The sequence below is a fragment of the Symsagittifera roscoffensis genome, chromosome 1 (genome assembly GCF_963678635.1).
Source record: "Symsagittifera roscoffensis chromosome 1, txSymRosc1.1, whole genome shotgun sequence".
NCBI classification, from domain to species: Eukaryota; Metazoa; Xenacoelomorpha; order Acoela; family Convolutidae; genus Symsagittifera; species Symsagittifera roscoffensis.
This window is the reverse complement of record NC_087062.1, coordinates 21,408,836-21,433,256: the sequence shown is the minus strand read 5'-3', so window position 1 is coordinate 21,433,256 and position 24,421 is coordinate 21,408,836. Positions and strand designations below refer to the sequence as shown.

Genomic DNA, 24,421 nt, shown 5'->3' with positions numbered 1-24,421 from the left:
GCGCAGAAAGTTTTGTTAAGATAGGATCTGCATAGTCTTCTGGGAGCGCTATCAATTTGGTCGATCTAGAAAAAAGATAAACGTTCGTCAAAGATTTTTAAAAATCCCCCCTCCCTCAAGAGGAAATCCAGGATCCGCACTTGAAGTTGCCGAAGTTTTATTTTGTGACATCCAAAAGCTTTGAATGAAGTTCAAGAGCTTTCCCAAGCAACTCGAAAGTTTACAGCAGAATTTTTGAAAACAAATGAAAAAATTTTAATGAATGGCGGAAGATCTTCGCATTTTCTCTTTTTTTTCCTACTTTGATGCCATCGGTTCACAGCAAAAAAATAATAATTCACCTGCTATGGTTTTTTGTTTGAGTCTGAAGGTTTGAAACTTCCATTATGGCCCAATTGGAATTTTTAAGTGGAAATAGTTTTCCTTTTAACGCACGAATCGCCGAATTATTCCGTACTCAAAATATTCTTTCCAAAATAAATGCGACAAACTAATGGTCCATCCATTTATAGCAGTGTCCTGTGGATGACTACCACAGGCAGGGGCGGATTTAGGGGGGGGCAGGGGGGGGGGCGGACGCCCTTACCTCAGGGATTCGAACCCCTGCCAACCCAAAGGGTCCCCCCTTTGGTACTTTTTAAGAAATCCATTTTTGGCCGACCGACCCTAAAATTTTTCTAAAGGCGCCTTTGGCGCCAATATATACTAAATTTGAGGGGGAGCGCGCGCCAAAAAAACGCGTTTTTTTTTGTCAAAGTTTTCCAAAAAGTGCACAAAACGGCTTTTTTGACCTGTTTTTTCAAAAAATTACCTGCGGCGCAGAAAATTTGGCCAAAACAGGGTCTTTTTACTGCTTTGGGAGAGCTCGGAAAATCAATCTGATGGACCTAAAAAAAGAAAGGTCGTCAAAATTGTCGAAAATTTTTTAAAAATCCGCCCCCCCCCTCGAGAAAATCCTAGATCCGCCCCTGACCACAGGGTAGCAAATGGGGGAGGGGGGGGGGGTGATGCCTCTAATTTTTTTTCTTCTCTATCTTTTTTTAAAGCTGGTGGAACCTGATCTAAACTACATTTTATGATTGGATAAATTAAATGTTTTACCAATGTAAAGTATTTAATATTAACCAATCATGATCCATCTAACTAACAACCCACTTATTTGTAAGTGCTGAAGTTACTTGTAATTTCAGCACCAGAGAGATTTGAATTTAACTTAGGAATTAGTTGGACTCTCCCGAGCACTTCAGCAGCCGCAATAAACCAGTATACCCTAGATCTATTGAGCCTAGCAGAGACTAGTTAAACAACCTGAGACTAGATAGTATAAGAGTAAGATTAGGATCGGTATTAGACTAAGAAGTTGCACGAATCTATCCGGCCGAAAATAAGATAGCGTGACGAGCAGACGGTGTACCCTATCCGAAATTACTCTATGAGTTATACACTCCAGTCCTAACTCATCTGGTGCGACCATAAGTCTCGAACAAGACCTTACTAGATTAGAATTAACCAAAATTAGATTAGAAATTAGACAAAAACATTTACAAAATGTTATACGACAATAATTTAATTGAAATGTCTCTCCGACTCAATAGATCAGAGCCAATATTCCGAACCATAACAGAACTACCCGGAATTGGAAGAAGACCTCGAACCAAAGACGACATACGACAAAATAGAAACTTGCCGTATAGTTATATGATAGTTCGGCAAAAGCCAGAACAAACTTTTATATTTCGAATACTACTTGCAATGAATTTAGATTTCCATTTGCAAACATAAAACCTTGAAGTTAATCTTCAAAATCATTTCAGGCGCTAAAAAAAATTAATATTATACAATAACGATTGATAAAAAGATCTAAGATCGTTTTCCTAAAACTCTGCAGTATTATACAAAACATGTTTGAAAAATATTTATTGGAAAATAAAAATAAAAATTAGTAGCATGACAATAAATGGTTAGTAATCATAAATCATCCTGTTGTTCCAGCTTCATCACCTAAAACATAACAGCAATCATCAACTCACTAACATCATAAAACACTAAATCTTTCCTTTACACACATTTAAAACCTTATTAAAACTTAAAGTCACTTAATTTAAAATCAGATCATCAAGGCTTATCCTTGGATCTTAAATCATTTTCTACTTAATTAAATTTCAAACTTGATCATCAAGGCTTATCCTTGGATCAAACAGAACAACTTTGTTCTCCCCCACCCACTTAATTAGTGTCTAACGACCTCAAACGTCGATTCACTATCCAACCCTTTCTAAAAACCCAGGACTAATAGAAATTTTTAAACAAAACTAATCATTCAAATTAGGATAAACAGTGAAGAACTTCGGTTATTCATCCTTCACTTGACCCCCCCTCTTACCAGACCCAGGATAAATCTTAGACTTAGTAAGTTTAAAATAGTATCTAACGAACTACTCGCGTTCTAATTATACCTGAACCTTGTGGATCGATTTACTATTCTCCAACCCTTGAACACAATCACTACCCCTAAGTAAGATTAAGTAAGTTAACACCTTAGCTTATACTAGTCACGAGAAAGTAAAAATCATTCTTCGGAATCGATATACTTTTCTCTCCAACCCTGAACAAACAGACCCAGGTTAAGCTAACCAAAAAATCGTAAGAACTAACAGTTTAAGAAAATAGAAACCATTTAACAACCTTTTGCATCCGTCATCCTAAACCTTATGTCATTTAAAAACCTAGGAAATAAACAAACAATCGTTTTACACAATTGTGAAATAGATAACAAAAAATACGACCTTGTAATCACACCTCATACACAAACAGTTGGATACATTCGCACAAAAAGACAAACACTAAAAAGGAAAATAATAACTAAACAAAGACAAATAACACGAAAAAGATTTTCAAAAAATCGAAACGCATTTTCAGAATCAGAAACCAACAGTTTAGACGAACTTTACAAACTAAAAGAATCAATAGATAAAAATTGCCCACTTCACGATCAATTATATTTTTCTGACTCAGAAACAACTTCAAATTCATCAAAAAGAGGAAAAAGAAGAATAAAAAAGCAGTATAAACACAAACCAGTACATTTATACAATTGGAATCAACCAATTAGACACATTGATAATTACATATTAACAGTCATCGAACGAAAAAATGAGCTCAACGCACACTCCAGGTGAAGAAACTCCAGATGATGATGAAATCTTTCCTTTTATAGTAGACGCAGATACTGATAGAGGACAACACATATTTTGTCAAAATTTACTCGTAAATTTATTTGAACCCGGAATCAGTCCATGTAAAACAGAGTTCCCCGATGTAAAAATCAAAAGACAAATCATAGATCACTACTTAAAAGATATATGCAACATAACACAACAGTATGGAATCTACTCAATAGAATTCACCTCACCAAACCATAATAATAGAAAATATACAATTCAAACAGACGATCTTGACTTAGAATTTTCAAAAGTTTTTTCAGAATATATAAAAAGCATCCAATACCATAACTCACAAAGAGCAAACTCCATTTTCACCAATGAAGTTTTCGCAATAATATATAGTTATATTTCGATATTAGAAAACGAAATCCCAATAACAAATGTCTCACCGACAGAAACATCTAAGCATTTGAAAGTACGACATGAAATCACACTACTCTCTAGTTATTTAAACATCATTAAAGAAAATTTCACGAAAGACGACGTTTCACAACATACAAAACACGATCTACAAAAAATTTTGGCATGGTTCATAATAGATTATTTCACACACAATATTGATTTAATTGCACAAGCAAGAAAAAATTTTAGACCCCAAAATTCGAACGATGATACCGCTATCACAGAACAATCAGATTATGTTTGGGACCCCGAATGGTCTCATCCCGCATTTATAAGCTTCCCACAATCAATCTCAAGTCAAGCAATAAGTACAATATCTTACATAAGAGATTATGTAAAAGTAATACCATTAACAATTGATGCAACACCATTAAACTATAATACATTTTTGCCCGATACACAAAATAATAGTTTAAACTCTACAGCCATACACAACGAAAACCTCAATGGAACTAGGAATCTTACTCAACAAGATATCCAGACACCATCACACTTCATAAATGAAGAAATTGTGCACACAACAACTACACAACAGAGTATTTCACCAATACGCCCAAATTTGACAACACCAAGAAATACAAATCCTTCACAAACACAGGTAACCTTACAATCAACCGTTAAACCTTCGGTTGCCCCTAAATATTCACATATGGATTACCAAACATATAGACCCATGACAATACCATCAAAAACACGCAAAACATTCACTAGAAACAACTTTGCAGACCATAATTATAATTATACACATCCGTCAAAAACAAATTATCAACCACAAAGGAATTTTAATCAATATACAAAACCTCGAAACTGGGATAACCCAACGGCCCAATATAATTCCAAAAATTTTCAACCAAATCCTCCACAGGATCACAGTGAAAATTACCCATTTTTTCAACAAAATAAAAATAAAAAACAAACATCTTATCAAATGGATTATTTATCCTCAGATGATGATTTCTTACAACCAGATATATTTGCACAAAATACTCAAGAATATCGTAGACAAGGAATACAGAGAACACGTACAAATCATAGAAATTTTTCTCCACAACCGATAGATGCACAACATCAACAACCAATTCAACAACAAAATCTAATTAATACACAATCCTTTCAACCAATTCAACAACAAAATCCAATGACTGCACACTCGTATCAACCAGCACAAATGCAAAATGAAATACCACTCCCATATTATCTTCAACAACACGAAATAACAAGAAATCAACTTTCAAATTTTTCTCAAATGCCAAATGCAGCAGAATCATTACAAATGACGATGAATCCATACCTTATGGGTGGATCATCAATAACATCAAACAAACCTTTAATGGTTTTCACAGGAACAGACCCTGAATACTCTGTAGAAGATTATTTAAATGCAGTAACAGCAAACTTGATTTTAAACATTGGACCTGAACCAATTAATACGCCACTACATCAAAACTGGATACATCGACGCACAGCGTTGATACAAACAACCTTAGATGGCGCAGCCCAAAAATGGTTTTCAGTACTACCTCTAGAAATAAAATCAAACTGGAAAAGATTTACACAAGAATTTTCAAAAATGTTTGACTCCGAAAGAAACAAACAACAACAAAGAGTTCTATGTAATGAAATTCGCAGATTACCAAACGAAACCATCAAGCAAATAGCAGTACGAATCGAAACACTAGTTCGAAAAGCATATTCATTAAATACACATGACTATAAAAACACAAAGATGACAGAAATCTTAATGATGACCTTAACACCACAATTAAGGAAAATAGCAATAAAAAAGAGAGCATCCCATCCTTCTTCAATTCGAGAACCCGATTTAGATTTTCGAAAACTAGTAGACAAATTAGAACAAGCAGAAATCACGATGAAACTAGAAGAAACGGAAAATCTGAAATTACAATACGTTAACAAAATTGAAACGACTCCCACTAATATTAATAATATACAGGAATCAGAGACAGACCTCGTTGAAAAAATCACTGAAATACTCAATATTTACGAAAAGAACCCAAACTTTAAAGGCAAACCATCTTTCAAAAAATGGTGTAATTATTGCCGACGATACGGACATAGTATTTCCGAATGTAGACAAAAACAGCAAGATAGTCAAAATAAACCTCAAAAATACAAAGAACCAAATAAATCATTCTATCAATACATGAAAAAAGATCAAAATCTACCAAACAAAAATGTATACAGCAACAACAGTTCAGGAAAGCCACTCCCGAACAATACAAATTATACAAGAAATCAATCGCCATATAACTCAAGTTATAGAGGAAGATCACCAGAACGAAGAAACACGTATAATTCATCACAGAATCACTACAATAGACCAAATAGTCGAAATAACTACTCCAGATCAAATTCAAATACACAACGATTTGTTTCTAGATCTAATTCCCAATCAAGAAATAACTACTATCCAAACAACCAATCACGAAATTCATCATACAATAGGAATAGAAACTACTCCTATAATCGAAATAGAAGTTATTCAAACAACCGAAACCAGAATTACCCGAACAATCGATCAAGGAATAACTCATATAATAGATCGAACTATAACAGACCAAACAGCAATTATCAAAATAGATCGCGAAATAATTCACAAAATCGACACTCAAGTTATAATAACCGTTATAGAAATTATTCCCAATCACCACACCGGAATAAAAATCACTATAATAACTCTAATAATCGCCACAGAAGTAGTACACCTAAGCATCAAAGACAAATCAATCAAGTACAATCTAACCCAGAAACAACATCAGACCCTCCAGGTATTGATGACACAGTAACTGATACGTTACAACTCAATCAAATAAATTGTACATCATCAGATTCAGAAAGTGATACAGAAAACACTCTTTCTATCAATATGATAAAAGTCGAAAATGACTATGAATCTGTCATATATGAACAACCGTTTCCATCACACATATATGAAAATCAATCAGAATTTCTTCAAAATTATTACACTACACCCATAAATTCCACACCAACAACGCAAGAAACAAATGCAAAAAATACTACAGAACAACCAAATCAAAGTGTCAAAACAAAATGCTTAAATACAAACCACATCTATCAAAATATACAAAAAGAACAACCCAAAGAAAAAATTTGGATAATACCATTTCTCTTAGAAAGCCCAAGAAACAAAGAATTTCAACCACCAGACCTTGAAATAGATTTTTTAATTGATTCAGGAGCAGAATCAAACATAATAAACATTCCCACATGGAATGAAATAAAAACTTTACACCCAAAGCTAACACCTCTTGAAACCTCCAGTAAGCTAGCAACAGCACAAGGATCAACATTGATAAACTACGGAAAAATCCAATTATTTCTCCTCCCCACCAGAACAATGGAGCAAAGTAAAATTCTAAATAAGCCATTTAAACAAATATTCCATATCACTGATATTAAATATAATATCATTGGAATACCATTTATTTCGAAGTATATACCAACAATTAACATCCTAAATAGTAAAATATTAATCAAAGATAAATATACAAAAACAAAAGAAACATCCTTAACATTTTTTCAAAGATTAAATAAACAACCACCATTCTTTTCAAAATTCTATCCGATATTTAACCAACAAAGAAAACACCTGAAACCACTATCAGGAAACATCTATAATTTTTCAATCAAACAAGTTCACCAATATGATAAAGAACAAAACAAACAAAAATTTTATATGTCAGATTTTGAATTCAAACCTATTCACAAATTCTTCAAAATCACAATCTCATCCATAAAATATTTGAAAAATTCGAATTCAGATATCATTTCCTTACATGTCTATAACAACACACCTTACCAAGTAACATTACCTTTAGGACTTTTAGGATATTGTGAAACCAACGCTACAATATCACCAATACACGAAAAAGCCTATCGCGTAAATAATATACTCCAATTACTAGATATTTGCCAATCTACAATTCTTAATGAAGAATTATCTATAAATAATATAATAAGTAACGAAAACAGAAATACGGATTATTTCACAAAAACTCCATATTTCAAACCTACATTCAACATAAGTAACTACACAGAGGACCAACAGAAATTTTTAACAATGTTTAATTTCCAACATTCACAAATAACACAAGACGAATTCGAAAAGTTAGCCAAACAGCTAATTAAATATTCATCAGTCTATGCAACATCAAAATTCGATGTTGGCAAAATCAGTTCATCACTACATCTCCCATTAAAACCAGACGCAGTTTTCAAAAAACAGAGAGCAAGTAAAGTACCAATTCACTTACATGATAAAGTAAACAGATTACTCGATATTTTAGAACAATACAATATTATATCACCAGTTAATAAAGAAGAACAACCAAAAGGCAACACATTTATCAACCCCGTTATCATTCTAGCTAAAGGAGAATCATTAAAAATCGTTCTCGACGCTAGATACCTCAATTCACTCATAGATGAATCAAAATGCAATTGGCCCATCGAACCAATACAAGTTATTTTAACAAAAATAAACGGCAAATACTTCACAACCGCCGACATGAATAGTGCATACAACCAAATGCCACTAGATGAACAATCACGACGTTTAACACAATTTGTTATCGGAAACCAACAATATGAATTTAACCGCTTATTCCATGGAATATCCATAGGACCAGCAGCATTTTCAGCTTTTATGAGCAAAATTTTTAGACCACTAATACTCAAGAAAAACGCAATCACCTATCTAGACGATGTTTTTATGCAATCACAAACAAAAGACGAAATGTTCAAAGTTTTAGAAAAATATCACCAAATACTTCAGAACGAAAATCTGAAGGCCGCCCCCAATAAATCACACTTCTTTTTGACAAGAGTTAAATTCTTAGGACATAATATAGAAAGAAAAACAATTACTCCACTGAAATCACGCATTGACGCTATTCAAAAACTTCAACCACCAACAAATAAAAAGAAAATCCAAGAATTCCTTGGAATGTTAAACTTTTTAAGTAAATATGTTTATAAAATGCAATTATATCTACGACCATTTTACAACATCCTTAGACAACAAAATAATTTTGAATGGAATACAGAACATCAAACACGATTCGAAGAAATAAAGAAACTTTTAACTGAACAAATTTCAAACACAATTCCAGACCCTGATCAACCATTTTATGCAATGTGCGATGCTTCGAACTTTGGCATCGGTGCAGCACTATTACAATCACATAATGGAACAAATAAAATGAACCTGATATCAGCAAATTCCCGATTATTCACTCAAGCAGAGCTACGACTCTCAACTCTAATGAGAGAATGTACAGCCATAATATATACACTGACAGAATATGAATTTCTGATACTTGGATCAAAACATCCAACAGTTCTATTCACAGACCATAAACCAATCATCTTTCTCTTTACACAAAAATCTAACCCAAACCACCGAGTTTACAGATTTCAACTAATTCTAATGAAATTTCCAAACTTACATATAGTTTGGACTGCAGGAAAAAATCTTGCATTACCAGACACCTTAAGTCGAAATACACCACCTGAATTACTTACACGAAAAACAACAGTTGAAATACCCAAAAACATAAAATTCTACCTTGCAGAAAACGAAACATCACCCCGATTGGAATGCAAATATGCAGTTAAAACTGATATTGAACAATCACAAATAAATAATTTACAACATTTCCCACTTTATTTAGATTGTCAAAATAATCATTATGAAGTTGACTTACTCGGAACATCAACTTTCAAACCAATCCCATATTCTCAATGGATAAAAAATAACACCCAACAAAAACGAACAAAACAACACCCGCCTAAAAAGGACCATTTTCCACTAATAGAAAAAGAAGATTTAACTGATAAAATAAATTTATCAGGACCACAAACAAATGATTCAAAATACACAATAAATCAAGTTTTTGACCTTCACGACCCACTTGATACAATACCCTTATCTAAATTAGAAATTGAAAACATTTTTCTCCCTCCAACAGAAACGATTACAATTTTAACACTGAAACAATATCAAAATCTTGACCCGATAATTAGACAACTGAAATCATGGCACAAATATAAAACTAAACCTATCAAAGCAGATTCAACCATTCTAGGAAACAAAACACTCCTCCGATACTTTCGCAAATTTAACAACACAACAATTAACGAAAATACAGACCTTTTAGAGTATAACCTGAATGAATCTACAGTTCCATGTCTCCCTTTAAGTATGATACTTCTAGCTTTTAATATTTCACATACACAAAATATTAAAGGACACTCTGGATCAGAAAAAACATATTCAAATTTTATACAAAATTTTTACTTCCCAAATGCACCAATCTGGATAAAAGTACTATGCAATGATTGTATAGTATGTCAGCTAAATAAACCTTACCCAAATCAAAAACAAATTGCACAAAAACAAGATTTTAAAGGACAAAGTTTGTACTTTAATCATCGTATCTCATTTGATACTAAAGGACCAATTTCACCCTCATCAGAAGGAAACTCCTACATTATGGTAATTGTTGACGCATTCACACACTATGTAGCACTTAACCCAGTACCACATTGTAATGCTTATTACGCATATACAACACTTTATGAACACTGGATAGCAAAATTCGGACTACCAGAAATTTTAGTCACAGACAATGGTACAGAATTCATAAATAATGATATAATAACATTATGTCATTTATATAACATTAAACACAAACCACGTACATCTCATGCACCTTGGACAAACGGCTTAGTCGAAGGTATGAACCGTTCACTACAAGAATATCTTAGATGTATCATCAACGGAAATGATACAAAATATACCGAATGGTCAGCAGATGTAAAATTATTTCCCTTAGCATATAATTCACAAATTACGACAACTTTAGGAATGTCACCATATGAAATGGTTTTTAACCAAAAGCCACGCAAACCAATAATGTTTACAGCAAATTCCCATAAAAACGCACAAGGTTATTGTAAACCAAATAAAGACTCAATTTGTTATAACCTACCTTTACATACACACGATGAAGATCATTTTCATCACCCACAAATTCTTAAATTAGCCTCCGGTACACACACCGAATGGATTTTAAACAGAGATAAAAAACACAATGAAATTTATCAAAAAGTAACAAAAAAGTTGTTACAAAGGCAAAATATTAATGAACAAATAAATTCACGCTTTACACCAGCCTCCGATTTAAAAATTGGAACATTTGTTTTAATACCCAATTTTAATACTCAAAAAGGAATTTCAAAAAAGTTACAACCCCTTCGTAAAGGACCATACCAAATAATTACAAAACCCACTGATGTCACATATAAAATCATCGACTCAGACAAAAAAGAAATCGTTCAACACCGAAACAACCTATTACCTTATTACCCAAAAGAATACGCACTCCGCGAATTAACCCAATTATATTCCTTCACAGGATTAAAAATAGTTCAAAACGAACCACATCTGAAAAACACAGAACAAAATGATAACCCCACCGAAAATCAAAACACAAAACCCACCGCTACCAAAAACACTACAAAAAATCTAGACCATAAAGAATCCCAAAAGCAAAGAAAAAATAGAAAAATGACAGAACAAATAATACCCCAAGAAGAAATAGACAAATCAGAACATAGAAAAACAACAAGACTCCGAAATCAACCACGTAAAAACTACAAAATGTTCATCCCCCAATCTAAAATATTAAAGAAAGTAGAATTTAAAAAGTAATTTTAAGATTTTATACTTCACAATCTTGAAACCTCCGTAACATTTTTCATTTCAATTTTTCAAAATAACATGCTCACAAACACGCAATAATTCTAGTTCAAAATAGACCAATAGGATTCATCCAATCCGCCACTTTCTCTAACTCAAACTAAGATAAATTAGACGAATAATCTAGAACTCCAGGCACATCTCTAACTATAACTTTACAACCTCCAGGTCAAAAATAAGCAAACCACTCCAAATTGACAACTAAAATAAATATCACCATAATACCGTACCCCTCCCTTATCTAATAACCCAAAGATCAACAATATTTCCCCAACTCAGACCACGGATACCCCCAAAACAAATTTGATAACTTAGCCTAAAGTAACAAAATGAAGATTTTAATTAGCCTAAAGTATAAAAATCTCACCATACCCCGGATCATTTGACAAACAAAAATAAAGAAAAAGACGACCTCCCAGTCACCATAAAAATTGCCCCCAACAAATTTTTACAAAACTCAACCCACTTGTCAAAAAACTAATAAATAATTCGACCACACTAGAAAATCGCCTCAAACAGCAAAAAATATTCGACCAAGAGATCATTTCTTAAATGCTCTTCTCTCAAACAGCTGCTCAAATACTTATAAATTTTAAACATTTTTTTTCAATACTTGAAGCCTTTATAATATTTCTTTTTGATATACTTGAATCTTTTCTAATAATCCTAATCATTTTTTGTAACATTTTTTTAATTTTCTACACTATACTCGAACTATTCCTCCAACTTTCCAAAACCCTTGAATATATCCACAGGTACGATTTTAACAACTTGTCTAAATGATACGAACAATTTTCAGTAGAACTGATATCTTTTTATTGTTTGTAATTTTCATAACATTTTTATCATCCCTCATTTTGACCATCTGTAAATGTATAAAGAAAGCAATCCTCACATTTGCCCTAGCAACAATCCTTCTAATTCTTTTTTTGGAAGAATATTATAATAAACACAAAATTTCTCACTAAAGTAACAATTCAAAAAACCATCAAAAATTGCTACCCAACAGTCACAGAATCAGTCTTCACCGACATCATCCCAAGATAATCCAACACCACCTTCAACTACTCAAAATCCTCAAACATCTACACGAATTTCTTTTCAAGACAATCCATACACTTTTGAAGAACGACATGCTCGTTTATCAGAACCACTAGAACCAGTTCAACGACAAGCACCTTTAAGCGAACCAACATATAACCTATACCCAACACTACCACAAGAACTAAGTAGAATAAGAAATCTTAGTCAAAACCAAAACACAGTCGAAATAAATAGACAAATTATACATCCTCGACGAAACAGAAATCTTCAAACTCCCCGAGTTCATTTTGATATACCTCAATCCCCATCACAAAACACTCCAGAAAACCCCATTGGTATATTACCAGAAACCCCTACGCTTCTTTCACAACGTAGCACCTCAAGCCTACCATCAGATTACTTAGGTTCAACACCAACATCTGAACAAATACGTGAAAATCCCTTTAACCCCCCAAACCAAGCATCACGACTTCCATATTGGACTACACATTCATTCACACAAGGTGAACCAAATTTAGTCAATGACCCCATAGACATTTCTACAGATACAACATCTTCATCACTACCAGAAACATTATCACTACCATCAACACCATCAATAAGCCAATTTTCACCACTACCTTTTAATTTAAATTTTCCAAATAATCTCGACGCCAGATATCGAGAACAATCATCAATAAATATTCCTTTAAGATTAGATTGGAATACATTCACAGCACCTCCACCATTATTTGGACAACATCAAGAAAGTAACCGCCTTCATAACTGGGCACTTAATAGATTACAATATCGCCAAGATATTCACAACGATATCCGTGATCACAATATTCAAATACTCCAACAAAACAGTTTACAATTAAAGTTTGAAATCACAGTTAAGTTAAATAATATTACCCAACATCCCTACCCATTAAATCCACCTAACATAACAGCTCAATCACTACCATCACCGTTTATAACTACTGAAGTAATATATAAATACGACAGATATACCAAAAACACAATTGGTTACATTACATTTTATAACCCATACTCAGGATTATCATACACATGTATATTCTAAAATTATTAATTTTTCTCCAACTCCTTTTTCTAGTAACCTCAAATCAAAACATAAACCCTTCTCCCCGTACAGGACCACAAGACTTATTAGTAACACATTACGATTGCGAAGAAAATGAACAAAAAACACTACATAAATATGCAATAAATCAAGTATCACAATGTGAAACAGAACCACAAGCTATAGAAACCACAGATGTAATAGCAACACTCTATTCAAAAGCCCGAGCAACAACAGTTACAGGTTATAAATTCACAGCGACATTTTCCGAAAAGAAAGTACATTGTTCACAAGTCTCGAACGGAAACAAAAACCGACTTGATCATGAATCATTCTATCAAAGTAATATAGAACGTCTTTTACATCTCAATCCCGACGATTGTAAAAATGAATTACTTAGACTAAACATCACACAAAATAAAAACTCCCAAAGAAAGTTAGTTAATTTTCAAGTTTTTCCAGACTCTGTACATCAATCACAACTTGAAAGACACCAAGGACATATAAGACTAGACGAAAAATACCCGTATAACGGCGCACACGGACGATTAACCTATGATCTACATGATAAACATTGGATACCACACATTGGTATAAATGACCCATCAAACTGCAAAGCAGACACAAAAAATAAAGGATACCAAGAAATAATGTTTTTTGATTGGAAAATACAACTCGAAAAAATACAACTAACACGAGATTTATCTGATAATACAATGATCTATCAAGGAATCCGACTACCTTGTAAAAATGATCAAGGATATTGCGACCCTACAACAAGAACACAAGCAACAATTGTTTGGTTCCCCGAAGATACATGTACAACATTTCAAGTAGCAAAAATACACGCTCGTATGATAAAATTTCACGAAAAATATTTTATACAATCAATTCCATATGAACAAGTCCATCCATCACGAAAACTAAGTTCTAATTTTAGAAACATAGACAATATAGAAAACAAATTGACACGTTTCCAAATATATCAAGAAACAGAACTTGCATGTAAATACAGGAATCCACTTCACAGAACACAATACTCTGAAATATTAGTTGAATACAAAAAAGGATTCGACATGACCACTGGAAAAGTAAAAATCGACCCATATGCCACAGGTCATCCTCTAAACGAAGGAACATCCTATATACCAGTTAATTTTGAAAAAAGCAACGGACAACCTGGTGGACATCTAAAACCTTATGACACCAGAAGCACACGCTTACAAGAATTATCACTAATGAATACTACATATTTCGGTAATATCCACTATGATATTCATTTAGATATGAAACTAGATTATACAATTAGCCGAATTTTTCAAGAAATGTCACTCTCCGAATTAGAAACACTACACCAACTATGCGAATTAGAACGAACACAAATATTACAATCACTTGCATTAGCAGTATTAAAAATACCCTATGCAGGATACTTATTATCAGGAAATAGATCAAATTTTTTAGACTATGAAGGAAACATCTTATGGTTTTATACTTGTACTAAAAAAGTATCACCACTATACGTTTTTGAAGATAAACGATGTTATAAAAGAATCCCTATCTTTTATAAGAATAAAGTACATTTCGTGGATACACTTTCACGAAGAACCTATTTCTGGGATACCGCAGTCCCATGTGGATCAGAAAACAGCCACAATGTAGTACAACTAAACCCTGATGAAAATAAATATTATCTTCTCACTCCATATCCCACATTAATGCAATCACTCAAAAAATTTTCACCAGAAAGCATTCGCGCTATTGCTCGAAACCCAAATATAGACTTACAATCAATAGGAATCTATTCAAAATCAGATATTCAACATCACATTAGGACACAACAATTCCAAGAATTATTAACACAAATGGACACAATACAAAGACAATCAATAGACCAAAATTTACGCAAACTTGCAGAAACCGCAGGATTTGCCGATATCTACACGCAAGACTACAGCGGATATTTTAAAGATATTAAAGATTATATATATCTAAACGGTGAAAAATACCGTCCCCAAGATATATCACCAATTAACATTTTTAGCTTTGTTACACTCAAGAATGAAATCCTTGATTTTCTAGGATGGCCCTACTACATCTTAGAAAAATTGACTATTTTATACGCAATGTTTAACTTTATTGGATTTCTTTTCTCACTTTTAAAAGGAATCTACAACACATGTGCTATACACACACAAGTAAACAGACAAGCAAGCGTAGCACGCATACTCTTTGCAGGATTTTTTGGAATTTTTTCCACATCAATAAACAAAATTCTTTTAGACGCACAAATAAAAGAATATAACACAAAAATAACAACACGACAAAATACATACGACGAAGAACATAACAATGTCGACACACAGCCAACGGCACCACAATTACCAACCCTACCAAATAACCATCCACTATCCCTAGTCCCACGAAATTTTCGAAACTTAGCCATCACACATAATCCAAATTTTCGACTCACCACATCACAAAGTCCCATTCAACATATAATGACACACCAGTCACAAAATGATAATACTTATGAACAAATTATTGAACAGCCCCATACCACCGCTTTTCAATCTCAAAATAATAATTTTTTTAGCCCACGATGAGCCGCCAACTTGGATCACTACATCGATCAAATTCCCATCCAACCAATCTTACCTCTCCAATCCCAATCATACCACTTTTTGCTTTTCCGCCACCCGATTTTCCATCTAGCAATGTAACATCAGGCATGAATTCCGACACTAACTCACAAATTTCAGTTTTATACTCCATCTCACAGCTAAATAACCCGAATATTGAAACCCCCGATGAATTTGCCGACTCAGAACCATCCCCATCCAATAATTTCCATAACCCTTCTAATTTTTCTCAACCTCCTTTTCAACCCATACTGTCCAATAACCCTGACCCAATCACTCCAACACCCTCTTATGCTTCCCAAGTTACCCCAACCTACTCCTCATACCATTCTGACCAATCATCTCATTCTCCAGACACCCCCCGAATCTCCCCAGAGCTAGATAATTTTATTACCCTCCAACAACAACCCTACCACCTTAACACCCCGACCATCAACCAAATCTCCTCCACTACAGATTCATCCAATCCCCCTACACCCTCTTCAAATTATACTGAATCATTAACACCATCATCCACATCCACTATATCTTCACTAAACACTAATAGAGCTTACCGCACTTTTAAAAGAAAATTCCCCAACCATCCTTTCCCAGCAAAACCAGGAACAGCCCGTGAATACATCAACCACCCCCAACATACTAACACTAAAGAATTTTTAGCTATCACTTTACCCTCATTTCCACAATACACTTTAAACACCCCTCACGACGCTAACGAAACACGCAACTTTGTAGATGAATACGTTTTAATGCCCACTCTCTCTTGGACCTCATACTATCATTTCACTAACCCCCTTTGCTTACCTTTATCCAACACTTCCATCGATATAGAACGAAATAAAGACATGCTATATCGACTAACTACACCACTAACCGCTAGACAATTTACATACGTTGGATATAAAAAATCACTAAAAATACACACTGCACCAAGAGCTAACGAATATACACTAGAATACTACGATCACAACATCATCAGAGCTAACCAAGATCAATTCTTAGACGACGATCGCTTCGCTAATCCACAAATCACCGAGAAATTTTTCATCAAGACACCATATGTATTTACACTAAACATCTTCGACCGAAAGTTTGATCACATTATTTCAGAAGCACTAACAAACACACAAGCATACGAAAGTTTTAAAGAACGCTTCCAAATCTTTTCACTAACCTTTCATTTCCTTGCACCACACGAAAGAGATTTGCACTGCTCACACGATATTATGTTGCGCACTAAACAAACACATACATACAGTTACTATCGTTTCATCCAAAATCACTTTGACCTCCACACACCCTCTAGACAACCACACCATCGTTTTCAATTCATCAATTCAAAATACACTTCACCGTATTTCCTAAATTTCACATATTGTATTAAAGACACTAACCTCCATGGTATTCTTCGTAATTATGACCCCATAACCCAAATGTACATTTTCTGCCCCATCACCAAGACTTTCAACGCCGAAGAATCCCGACCCTTCCTTATCCCGCACGAGTTTGTACAACCTATAGAAATCCCAATTTTAGAACTCATCCACAACACTAAATTTAACCACAAATTATATAACTTAATCCAAAACACACCTTATGAGTTTGCAGTAGGCACTGAAGAACTAACCACTATTAAGGCACTTCAATTGCTTTGGCCACTGCTTCAGACTAAAAATATCATCCGCATTCTAGCAAAACTACTAACAACTTCAGAACTAATTCACGACATCTTCCCCCACGGTTTTTTCCCCGACGACTAACAGGTAAGTATGAATTAAGTAAATATTACTAACTAATTACAGTATTAAAAACTCACCATTCTTTATTCATGTTTTCATTAGATTTTTAGCTTTCATCCGACAATCACCTACAAAAACCACAAAAGAAACAATAAAAATCACAATTTTCATCAAACAATTTTAAAAAAAAATTCTATTAATCTCTTACACTTATAAATTTCTAAAATTAATATCAATGCAGTAAATTTATCTATAATATTTTCCCCAAAGCAGTAAATCTAATAATGATGAAAATTTGTAACTTAAAATTCCCCCATAACTAGCAGTAAATTTCCGAATTCTATGTAGTAAATTAAATAAATGCAAATGCAGTACTAACCTTTTGATATTCTCATTCATTCGCACAGAAATTCTATCCACACTCGCACAGCTCGCCCACGAAGAATTGTTTAAAATAATGAATTTCAGTTTCAAGTTTTCACACTCAACAACTCTAACATATAATAACATGTTTCAAATTTTCCTTTAACCCGGTTGGAAAGGAATCATATACTAAACAAAACTAACCAACGCAGCTTACTAAATACCACAAATCATAGAATAACAGCATGACTTAGAAAAGGAAACCAACGGTACCCAAACCGGATTAACCCAGTTTAAAACTGGATAATTTATTCTTTTGAAGACTATTACAAAGTCTTAGAAAGAAATAATAAAACACAAAAAAGTCGAAAGACAAACCCATACCACAAACAATTTGCTTTTTGGAAAAAGTACATAACCAACAAGACATAAGTAAGACCACAACAAACCCAACATAAAACGTTGTCACATAACAGGACCCCTCACAAAAACCGCATGAAATCATACTCCCACCCCTGGCCTAACCCACCAGGAAGGACGTCCTGAGCATGCTCTATAGCCGGCCTAACCCACCGCGCTACACCCACGCTTTGTGACCACACCTTTATTTTTAATAAGAGCTACTCAAGTGTGAGTAACTCTTCAAAATAACCGAACTAAAACAAAAAGCTTTTGTGAAAACAACTAACTAAAATCATTATTAAAAAATATTAAACTAATAAAAGTTTTATAAAATGTAAAATCACATGATGCAATATATAGATCAGAATACAACACCAAGGACGAACATCAAAAGACAAGACGACCCCACTACACTCGAGAGAGAATGACCAACTACAATCGATATGCCGCTCACAACCACAACTCAAAGGATTTAGAGTACGACTTGACTTCGCAGAAAAGGACTTCATTGAACTAGACCAATGACCACCTCGATGTTCAAGTATACGTACAGATCCGAGTAACCAGGCATCCCCTCCACGCACAATCTCCACGCCATTCCCAAGCTAGATCAGACACAAAAGAAGTTCTCCCCGAAGAACAGAAAAACCTGACATAGCCAACCATTCTGAAATCAGAATTGACTTTGTTGCAGAGACTCAGTCGTTGTCACAAGAAGAACACAACGTCTTATGTCTCTAACTCCAACTTCCTGGAACTTCCTTAACAAAGAAGAAGCGGAAGAAAATTATGATGTTCGCCAAATACCAACGTCCATCATCCATCCTTGAACTACAGAACTGTTCTAAAAAACTCTGTAAAACCCGGATGGGTGGAACCTGATCTAAACTACATTTTATGATTGGATAAATTAAATGTTTTACCAATGTAAAGTATTTAATATTAACCAATCATGATCCATCTAACTAACAACCCACTTATTTGTAAGTGCTGAAGTTACTTGTAATTTCAGCACCAGAGAGATTTGAATTTAACTTAGGAATTAGTTGGACTCTCCCGAGCACTTCAGCAGCCGCAATAAACCAGTATACCCTAGATCTATTGAGCCTAGCAGAGACTAGTTAAACAACCTGAGACTAGATAGTATAAGAGTAAGATTAGGATCGGTATTAGACTAAGAAGTTGCACGAATCTATCCGGCCGAAAATAAGATAGCGTGACGAGCAGACGGTGTACCCTATCCGAAATTACTCTATGAGTTATACACTCCAGTCCTAACTCACTGGTTTTTTTTTGATTTAGTGATAATCGATGCTTATTATGAGTATCGAAACTTAATTAGATTTTAAATACATATTAGTTTTTTAATAGAAAAATTTTTTTGCGGAAAAATACAAATTGAAGCAATGGTCAATAAGGATTGTTTCTTAGCTACTCTCGAAATGAAAAAAAGTCTAAAGAAAAACTTTTTTATATTATTCACTTGGAGCTCGGCTCATTTGAATAATTGATTTAAGCCAAAAAATACAGCAAACAGTGGTGAATATAGTTGTAAAAAAACTTCGAACAAGTAATGTTGAGAAAGTCCTTTGAAATTTTCCGATATCCCAATCTTGTCTAGCAGGGCTCCTGACTTCTACAATTTTTTACGCATACACTTGACCCTAAGTTTCATTGAATTGGAACAAAAGTTCATCAAAAACTGTCCACACAAATTTCCGTTGCGACGTTACTTTGTCTGAAAAACGAACAATAAAAGGGTAATTGATCTTAATTAAGGATGTTAAAACAGAAACAAGATACATCAAAGCGACTTGTAGCGGTTTTTTTGTTGAAAACTTGATTAAGGCGATGTGTTTCAAATTTGAGCCATCATTTTCGATTATAACCGATTATATGATCTTTTGTATGTAAGGTCATAACTGATAACTAATCAAAAACTTCTAATGACGAGCGGCTCCTGATTTCTGATTTTGTCATCTTTCATTCAAGATCAAGATTCTCCAGTGCTCGTGTTTGAAGTAGTCATAGTCTGTATTAAAAAACTGGTCTGTATCATATTTTCGGTTTTCACACCATTAGACGAGACTTGCTGAAAAACTGAATTCCAAAGTTCAATTTTTCTTATATTTTTTCTGAGCTTTCCAGATACGTAGAAAACTCTCAATTTAGTCAACGATTATTGCACCACAGGCAAAAATGCTTTTTTGGGTCTATTTTGCAAGGCTATAACCAAAAATCATGTTTTTTGTCGTAATCTCACCCCTAAAAAAATTGTATCTATTAGTGACAAAAGAGCTTTAGAAAGTTTAAGAGCTGATCAGCCCTTATCAATTTTTATCAATGGGGGATTTTCTTTTTTGGTAGCCGAAGTGGAATGGATTAGAAACATTTTACGCTTGGTTAGTCAAAAAGGAAGAAACGAAGCAATTGGGGGGAAGGGGGGGGGGTGTATTTGGTTACGGTGTCATTTTACGGCGTCGGACCGTCAAGCAAAATCAGCCCCTGGTTTGAAATAACAGAATCGGCAAAGTATGAAAAATCAGTGAAAATTGTGTTTTCAAACGATTTGTATATTAATATGTTTTGCGTAGCAATGTTTGCAGTTGTAAATACCTCAGAGCTTTCAATATAACTTTTGAGTTTGGTATGTCCTTTGAGTCAATATTAAACAATTTGTTGCCTATATTATGTTTTTTTTTGCTTTGATGTGACTTATCAAACGGATAATTCCTTTACATCAATAAAATTCCAAATAACTTTTCCAATATTTCAGAAAATTCCCAGTAACTTTTGAGTTTGGTATGTACTTTGAGTCAATATTAAACAATTTGCTGCCTATATTATGTTTTTTTTTTTGCTTTGAAATGACTTGTCAAACGGATAATTCCTCTACATCAATAAAAACGAAAACAAGCTGGAATAAAAGAAGTTTTTCTTGAAGTTTTTTTCTTCTTTTGCAGTAGAATTTATAGAATTTAAAGAAAATAAAGACCTAAAAACATATAATTGCTTGAAAAATGAAAACTTTTTAAAATATCAATTTTGTCATTACGGCACACTTCTGATGTTGCAACTGATTTTTGACGTGCTTCATAGTAATGGAACGAGTTCTAAACTAGTATTTATAACCAAATATATTTTTGATAAACTATCTCTATTAAATATTACAAACTAACCAATCATATTCCATAACTAACACTGACAATTATTTGTCGTGCTGAAACCGTGCTGACAATTATTTGTCGTGCTTTGTTTCAGCAAAAGAAAAATTTGAATAAATCTTAGAAGACAGTTGTTCTCCTTTGGACAAGTTCCACAAAACATAACCTGCAAATACCAGTATACGCTAGATCTATTGAGACTAGGAGATATAAGAGTAAGGTTAAGATAGTTATTAAACTAAAAAATTGTACGAGTCTACCCGGCCGAAAATAAGATAACGTGACAAACAGACGGTGTACCTTATCTGAAATTACTCTATGAGAAAACTACATCTGGCTTAAACTCATCTGGTTCGACCAAAAGTCTCGAACAAGACCAAACTAACCTAGATTTAGCAAATTAGAATGAGAAAAAAACCAAAAATGCAAAAGAGCAAAATGATAGATGGAATAGACAATTTAATAGATATGTCTCTACGTCTCAATAAATCTACTCCAATATTACAAACCATACAACAGACACCAGTTCAAAAACTGACCGATAGACAAAGCTACTACATCCTGACAAGAAGCAAACCGCAAAGTGTATATGTCTTCAGAAACCTCTATGCAGTAGACTTTCATTCTCTGACATGAATGTAAATTTACTTGGAAAATTAAACCTAATTTCCACGCAATAAATTTCTCGATGCTTTATTGCCATATTATATAGCAATAAGAATGACCGATAAAAAAAACACAAGTCGTTACTTCTATTAAAATCTGCCGTTTTTTAATTTTGAAAACTTTTGTAAAAATAAATTTCCTTAAAAAAAAATTATAAAAAATTTAGAAATTAATTTCAGAAATTATAAGAAATTAAAATTATATGATTTTTATACTAAATTTATAAAGAATTTCTTGCTTCTCGAGAACTCGTTTTTTCCTAATCCTCGCTTTCTCACCTAAAACATAACTACATTTATTCAAAAACTAAAATCTTTCAAAATCATAACCCTTAAACAAATTTTTAAAACTATATTTTTCTTTAACTTAAAATTTGTAACTAACTAATTATTTAGGCTTGTTTTTGCTTTTCGATAATCTAAAACAGATCATCAATGCTTACTTTGGATCTATAAGTTTTGCCTCAATTTAAAAATTATTCATTTAATTTATTCGATCATCAAGGCTTCCCTTGGATCAATCAGAACAATTTGGATCTCCCTACCTCATAATTAAAAGTGTCTAACGACCTCAAATGTCGGTTCCCTCTCCAAACTTTATCAAAGATCCAGGACTTATAGAAACTTTAAGAAAAAAACCACTATAGTTAGGATAAACAGTGAAGAACTTCGGTTACTCATCCTTCACTTGAGCCCTTCCTCTTAGCTGACCCAGGCTAAAAGCACCATAATAATAGTAATTTTCAAAATAGAATCTAAAAATCTGCTTGCGTTCTAATTATACCTGAAACTCGTGGATTGATTTACTATTCTCCAACCTTTGATTATAATTGAAAACCTTAGGAAAGATTAAGTAAATTTTTCTTAGAATAAAACTTAGTCACGTGAAAGTAAACATCATTCTAACGAAATGATATACTCTCTCTCGAACCCGTCAATCTCGACAACCTATGTCGCAAGTTAAGATAACCCCATAAAAACCGTAAGAAAAAACAGTTTAAAAAAAACTATAACCTCCAAATTTTGCATCCATCATCCTAACCCTTATGTCAAAAGAGAATTTAGGGAGTAAAACAAACAATAATACACACAATTATTTAATTAAAGACAAAAGATACGATCTTGCAATAACACCTCGGAAATAAACAAAATAATCAAAAAGACAATAATAGGAAAAAAAAACAAATTATGAGACGAAGTTTCAAAAATACCTACCGCCGTTTCGGAATCAGATATAACTACAATACAAAAACTTCAGGACCTAAAATACTCATTAGATAAAAACAACCCATTAAACGAACTAAAAAATGTTCAGACTCAGAATCCACAGCACCATCATCGATAAAGGCCAAACGTAGAATAAAAAAATCATATAATCGTAAGCCAGAACGACTATATAATTGTCATCAACCAAAAAGACATATTGAAAGTTACACAATAACATTACTATAATATAAAAAAAATTATTCAATACGACAAAACTTTCAACGAAGATTCTATACTTCCCTTTGTCATCTATTCACAAAATGATCCCGCTAGAGGACATGTACAACTTTGTCATAATTTATTTGCAAATTTACCCGAAAAGGAATTTCCTGAAGTAAGAAATAGAAGACAACTACTTGACCACTATTTGAAATATCACTTCATTTTACAAAATATTCACTATTGATATTCTTACCATCACAAATAAACCAAACTTCACGTCAAATACAAATAGATGCCATAGGTTTAAACTTCTCAAAATTTTTTAAAGAACATATAAAAATTATACAGCATCAAAATTCACAAAGAGCAAATTCAATCTTAACAAGCGATGTTTTCTCTACTATCTATAATTATATATCTATATTAGAACCAAAAGAAGCAGTAAATGAATCATCATATCAAACATCTCGACATGCAACTG

At 33.3% G+C, this 24,421-nt stretch overlaps 1 protein-coding gene across 4 annotated transcripts in view; it reads right to left on the bottom strand.

Moving 5' to 3' along the window:
- LOC134855496 (uncharacterized) overlaps positions 1-24,421 on the bottom strand; it is a 70,878-nt gene that overhangs the window by 12,904 nt on the left and 33,553 nt on the right. The gene's annotated exons all lie outside the window — the stretch shown is intronic.